Below are 7,323 nucleotides of genomic sequence, written 5' to 3'. Positions count from 1 at the left end.
CCCCCCCCCCCCCCCCCCCCCCCGAGTGCTGGGCTGGGCCAGGCCGCCCAAACCCCGGAGCGCCGCGCTGCGCCACCCAAACCCCCGCACCCCCTGAGCGCCAGGCCTCCCAAACCCCCCCAGCACCGCCGAAACACCCCTCCCACGCTGCCCGACCGAAACAAAACAAAAAACAAAAAAACACCACGAGCGCCCCCCGCCACCCCAACATTGGCCGCCCCTTCTAAGGGGCCACCCCAAGCATGTGCTTGGTCGTCTGGTGCCTGGAGCCGGCCCTGATTCCAGGCCTTCTCCACTTTAGATCCACAAGTTCTTCAGTCCAATCCACTTCCCTAACTAATTTCCTTAATTTTTTAAAGTTAGCCCTTTTGAAATAAAAAATTGTAGTCACAGATCTATTTTTGTTTATCCTTCCATTTAGTTTAAACTGAATTAGCTCATGATCGCTCGAACCAAGGTTGTCCCCTACAACCATTTCTTCTATGAGGTCCTCACTACTCACCAAAACCAAATCTAAAATGGCATCCCCTCTTGTTGGTTCAGCAACTACTTGGTGAAGGAATCCATCAGCTACCACATCTAGGAAAGTCTGAGCCTATGATTATTACTAGCACTTGTCCTCCAGTCTATATCTGGGAAGTTAAAGTCTCCCATGATCACACAATTCCCATTAGTATTTACTTCATTAAAAACATTAAAATGGTCTCTATCCATATCCAGATCAGATCCTGGTGGTCTATAGCACACGCCAAGCACTATCTCAGGGGAGGCTCTAGTAGCTTTCTTCCCCAATATGATTTTTGCTCAGACAGACTCTGTCTTATCCATTCCATCCCTTCTTATTTCTTTACAGTCTACCTCATCATTAATATACAATGCTACTCCACTACCTTTGCTTTTATTTCTGTCTTTCCTAAACAGCACATACCCTTCAATACCTGTGCTCCAGTCATGACTACTATTCCACCATGTTTCTATTATCCCTATAATATCCGGTTTCACTTCCTGCACCAGTAACTCTAGTTCCTCTATTTTGTTACCTAGGCTCCTCACACTGGTGTACAAACATCTTAATTTTTGCTGTTTGGCTTCGCTCACATTCTTTACCCGATTAGGCCCAAACATTCTACCACCAGTATCACCTATTAGAATGGTATCTACACTACGCTTCCTCCGTATGTCCATTCTCCTACCCATGGCTGTATCCTTTCTTACTTTGTTTTCTTCCCTCTCAATGTTAATATCTGGCGTGGAGATTACCTGGACATCTTCCAACCATCTCCCCACAATTCCTAGTTTAAAGCTCTCTTAATCAGTTGTGCCAGCCTCCATCCTAGAAGTTTATTTCCCTCCCTACTCAGGTGAAGTCCATCCCGAGAGAACAGTCCTCTGTCCATGAATGCCTCCCAGTGACCATACATCCCAAAGCCCTCCTTATAGCACCACTGCCTGAGCCATCTGTTGATCATCATAATCTTGTCACTCCTTTGTTGCCCTTCTATAGGAACAAGCAGAATCCCACTGAAGATCACCTGAGCCTCGATTTCCTTAAGCGTCTTCCCCAGCCTGGCATAGTCTCCCTTGATATGTTCCAGCGAAAATCTAGCCGTATCATTCGTTCCCACATGAAGGACAATCAGCGGATTCTTTTCCGCTCCCGTTAGGATCCTCTTCGCCTCAAGTCCACGTCCTGTATCTTTGCACCCAGCAGACAGCACACTCTTCTGTTCTCTGGATCAGCCCTGGTTACAGGCCTGTCTATTCTTCTCAGTAAGGAGTCCCCAATCACGTAGACCTGCCTTTTCCTGGTGATTGTGTGATTCTCCGGTTTATCCCCTGTTCCCTCTGGCTGCAAGTCCTCTTCATTCCTATTCTCCCTTGCAATCCTCCACAACCCATCCCGTATCCTCCTGGGGCTCATATTTGGTGTTGTTATGTCCATTGACTCTTCCCCTCTTCTTACAAGACTAGCTGCTCTTCTCTTCTTCCTTGCCCTCTCACCTTCAGTGGCTACCTGCTGTGCCCCTTCTTCATTTTCCAACACCACAAACCTGTTCCTGAGCTCTATTTCTCCTTCACTAGCCTGTCTTTTCCTCTTCCTGGTTCTCTTAGTCACATACTTCCACTTTCCTCACCCAGCAGTCTCCCCTCAGAGTTCTTTGGTCCTGATTCCATCTGCAAGTCTGAGCTTTTCCATTCAGATTCCTCATGCCTTTGCTCCATAATCCGCTCGAACCCCCTTCTAAACTCAACCAGAGTTTCCACCTGCATCTCCCATCCTTGGATCTTTTCTTCCATCAGTTCTATCAGGCGGCACTTCATGCAGACAAAACTCTTTTCAGGTACGCCCTCCAGGATCATGTACATACCGCAACTTCCATATCCAGTCATATTCATTGTGTCTTCCACCGCTCGGGTCACTACCACTGTTGCCTCTGTATCTGTCATAGGTTTCCCACCTAAATCCTGTAAATCTGGAAAACACAAACCAAACCACACCACCACCACCACCCACAGAAAAACAAACCCCCAACAAGCACCAAAACACTGCTAGAACACTGCACACTCCCTTCACTAGCCTCTATGATCCTCTGCCTGCCTCTCTTGGTCTTCCCCCCAAACTCCTCCAACAGAACTCTCACTCAAACTCCCCTATTTACAGCTCTGTTTGCTGGCTCCTGTGCCGCTGCAGCTGTCTATGCCGCTGCTTGACTGGTTGGCTACCTTTATAGGGCCCCTAGTCAAAGAAGCCCCGCCCCCTAATCAGGGCTCAGCTTCTCTTCCAGCACACTGCCCCTACCAGCCTCCACACATACAAATATATTTTAGTCCAGAACAGTATTAGCTCCCAGTTCCTAACTCTTGTCACTAGGATGTATTTTCTCCCTGAGACAATAATGGACTCCAACGGCATGTCTACACTGCATTGTAAACCCAGGTCTGTGGGATCTGGGCTGGTGGACTCCGTGTTCCCAAGCCCACACTTAAGCATCCACATGGCATTGTAATCCTGGGTTGACCTGGGTCTCACAGCCACGATAATGCATCTATACTGCACTGCCCAGACCTTCTGATTTGGGTCTGCAGCCTGAGCTGCGTCCACACTGCAAAATGACAGGGATTGGACCCACATTGCAGTGGGACTCAGGCACAGACCCACTCCCCTACCAGGGTCTGCAGGCCTGAGTCCTGAGGGCTTGCTGACCCAAATCAAAGTGAGTTGTGTGTGGATGGTATGGGAGACTTGGGCTTAACCCTGAATCCAAGCCTGGGGTAGCTATGCAGTGTACACTTACTCCTAATACCTAGAACACATTTATCTGTCTATGGCAGATTCCTATATAACCTTCCTCATGGTATTATCTGAGCACCTCACAGTCTTCAATATCTTTGTATTCACCACACTTCTGTGGGATAGGGAGTTACTGTTATACCTGATACACAGTAAGAGATGAAGGGCCAAACTTTTAAAGGTATTCAGAGAAGTTTAGGCCTAATGTTGCAGATAGTGAGATTTTCAAAAGTGCCTGGTGATCAGATTTTTAAAGATATTTAGGTGCCCAGGTGCTTTTAAAAATCCCACTATTTCCTAGATTGTTAAATCTCATTGCTTTCAAATGAAGCTTTAGAAAACGCAACCAGGCACCTACCCTCAACTTCAGGCACCAAAATACCTTTCAAAATCTGGCTGCACATCACATGGGGGTCATATGGTAGAGCTGGGAATGGCCCTTAGGTCTCCCAAACATCAAGCTAGCTCTGTAATGCCCCAACCATCCTTCCTGCCTTACAACACCACCTACAAATTCACTCTATATTATGAGCACTTTGTGAGCTGGGACTGGATAGAGCGGGTTGGGTCAGATTTCCATCTTTTGCCTCCCTGTCCTGCAAAGCAAACTCCCTTTGAGTCTGCATTCCACTTAAGATATTACATGTTGGTCCAAGTACATTTATGCACATAGGGCCCCATCAGTTGCATAAGTAGTGGTGGAATGTAGTAGGTTTACAAATTCTGTTCTGTGCCAGGCTGCATAAGGGATCTCAGGTGGCAGCCAGGGGTGTGGCAAGGGTGGAGGTAGAGTCAAATGGTAGTCTGGTCCTTTCTCACCCACCCACCGCAAAGTGCATGTGTGAAACCTGAGGAGAATGAAGATGAAAGTCTGGGAGACAGACCTCCATATTGATCTTTAAAGACACTAGCTCATGCCTTAATATTCAGGCTGGGTACTGCTGAGTCCTTTCCAACTCAAAGGTTGTTGTCACAGTTCAGGGCAAATGTGCCTGTGTTCTCCCTCCATAGTCCCTTGAGGGCACCCCCTCTAGGCATCTGGCTGTTACCTTTCTTGGGCAGAGATCCAGATTTCTATCCCTCTTGACCAGGGATTTTTCCAGGCTGCATAGTTCCCTGCCTACCCTGTGATATCCCCAGCAAGCCAGACTGCCTAAGCAGGTCTGCTTCTATGCTTTGCTTTCTCTCCAAAGGCTTATGAAGAACATAATTGACAGCAGTTAAAAGGTACCCACATCCCTTTCCAAACAAATACATTTATTCTTCAGGTGAAAGCATTACTGAGAAAACACATACAAAAATCCAATTTCCTATATGTATGCTAAAAGCTTACCAGAGGTCATCCATCGGGGGGAGGGATAGCTCAGTGGTTTGAGCGTTGGCCTGCTAAACCCAGGGTTGTGAGTTCAATCCTTGAGGGGGCCATTTGGGGATTTAGTTGGGGATTAATCCTGCTTTGCGCAGGGGGTTGGACTAGATGATCTCCTGAGGTCCCTTCCAACCCTAATAATCTATGATTCTATCCATCTTATGGAGCCTCAGTAGGCCAAAGTCCTTTCACCCCCTGTCAGGAAGGATTGAGGGCCCCCAAAACTGAAGGTCCTGTCTCTTTTCTGGATCAGAAGGAAGGCCCTGAGTCGATTTAAACTTAGGTTATTTGTCCAAAAGTCCTTTCTTGGTGTGTTAGGCTCTGAAGAATCCAGTTGGAACCAGTATACATAAGCCTTTCCAGGTGGGAGTACCTCTCTAGAGGTGTTACAACCTGAGTGAATTTGCCTAATTAGCACCCCACCCCATTCTTAGTTCCTCCAGGGCTGATGTCACCCTCCCACATGGAATTACAGACAGTGCCTGGTCCACAACGATGCAGGAACTTACTACAGTAAGATCTCCCAAACATATTTCAGGAAATTGTCATCTCTATCACAGATATCATTAAAGAAAAAAATTAAGTACTTCTAAATGTAACGACATGAGTATGCATTCTCAGTTCATTGTATGAGCTCAGGCTATTGAACACTCAGTTCTTCTGTGCATCTTTACTAGCTTGTTAAGGAACATCACTAACATGACTTGAGCATATTTTCCCCAGAGCCATTTTCACTTCTTTGTTTTTCAGGCTGTAAATGATGAGGTTTAACATGGGAGTTAAGATGCTGTATTGGATGGAGAAGAATTCATCAAGAACCATGGGGGATGCTGCCCTGGGTTTCATATACGGAAGAGAGACGTCAGGTACAATAAACACACCATAGTGAGGTGGGAGCTGCAGGTGGAGAAAGCTTTACGCCTGTCTTCCACGGAGAATATCCTCAGGATGGTGGAGATGATGTGAATGTAAGAGACCAAAATGGGGATGAAGGAGCTCAATCCAAATATCACAATGGACGTAAGAAGAACCACTTCATTGGTGAAGGTCTGGTGCAGGACACAGCTAGCAGTGAAGGGAGCTCACAGCTGAAATGATTGACTTCATTGGGTCTGCAAAAGTTTACGCTGAATAGAAAAAGAGTGTTGACGAGTGCAAACAAAAAAACTCATTTTCAATGCACCAGCCACCAGGTGACTGCAGACTCACTTGTTCATGATGTTCACATAGTGCAGTGGGTCACATATGGTAGCGTGCTGGTCATAATCCATCGCTGAAAGCATGAATCCTTCAGTACCACCTGACAGTATAATAAGAAAAAGCTGTGCAAAGCAGCCATAGACAGAAATAGTTTTTTGCTTTGATAGGAAGTTCTCCAGCATCTTGGGGATGGTGACAGAGGAATAGAAGACATCAAGGAAGAAGAGGTGGAAGAGGAAGAAGTACATGGGTGTGTTAAGCTGAGAATCAGTCCTTATTGCCGGCATGATCACCACATTCCCCAGCAGGGTAAATAAGTAAATAACCGGGAAGAGGAAAATCTTGAGCGGTGGAAAGTCCCAAGAGAATAAACTCACTCACATTGTTTTGACTTTTTATTGACTGTTATTCATAAAGTGATGAGCTGTGAGAAATATAATAGGGGAAAAATAAAATTACATTAATTGACATTCTGAGAGGGGTGAATGTGACAACACACATGCATGTGCTATCATAGGGAACTGGACGTTTCAGCATGGATGGTAATAATTTACAATGACAATTCAGCTGTGTAGTTCTCAGAGCTTTCCATACTGTGCCACTTCCTAAGATGCAACTTTCATTCTGGACACCTCCCAACTAATGGTCACAATCCCTGGTCCCTGAGATTCCCTGAATTGGGTAGAACCCTTGTATTGTGGTTGCTTCTTGGAGCCTCAGTCTTGGACCAGCATCCTATGATGCAAGCTGCTGTACAAAGGCAGAACAAAAAGACAGTCCCTGCCCAAAGAAGCATACATGTGTGTGCTGTATCTTTGTTGTTGAATAACACATCCACTGCTTTCCCCTCATCCACAGAGTCACTTATCTCCTCATAGAAGGCAATTAGGTTAGTCAGGCATGACTTGCCCTTGGTGAATCCATGCTGACTGTTCCTGATCACTTTCCTCTCCTCTAAGTGCTTCAGAATTGATTCCTTGAGGACCTGCTTCATGATTTTTCCAGGGACTGAGGTGAGGCTGACTGGCCTGTAGTTCCCCGGATCCTCCTTCTTCCCTTTTTTAAAGATGGGCACTACATTAGCCTTTTTCCAGTCATCTGGGACCTCCCCCGATCGCCATGAGTTTTCAAAGATAATGGCCAATGGCTCTGCAATCACATCCACCAACTCCTTTAGCACCCTCGGATGCAGCACATCCGGCCCCATAGACTTGTGCTCGTCCAGTTTTTCTAAATAGTCCCGAACCACTTCTTTCTCCACAGAGTGCTGGTCACCTCCTCCCCATGCTGTGATGCCCAGTGCAGTAGTCTGGGAGCTGACCTTGTTCATGAAGACATAGGCAAAAAAAACATTGAGTACATTAGCTTTTTCCACATCCTCTGTCACTAGGTTGCCTCCCGCATTCAGTAAGGGGCCACACTTTCCTTGACTTTCTTCTTGTTGCTAACATACCTGAAGAAA

At 46.4% G+C, this 7,323-nt stretch overlaps 1 pseudogene; it reads right to left on the bottom strand.

The window, feature by feature from the left end:
• Positions 1-5,342: 5,342 nt before the first annotated feature.
• Positions 5,343-6,148, bottom strand: LOC112116182 (annotated as a pseudogene).
• Positions 6,149-7,323: the final 1,175 nt, after the last annotated feature.

This window comes from Terrapene carolina, unplaced genomic scaffold (assembly GCF_002925995.2).
Source record: "Terrapene carolina triunguis isolate 2854851 unplaced genomic scaffold, T_m_triunguis-2.0 Scaffold612, whole genome shotgun sequence".
In the NCBI taxonomy this organism is placed as follows: domain Eukaryota; kingdom Metazoa; phylum Chordata; order Testudines; family Emydidae; genus Terrapene; species Terrapene triunguis.
The sequence above is the reverse complement of the archived record's forward strand: the minus strand, read 5'-3'. Positions and strand labels throughout refer to the sequence as shown.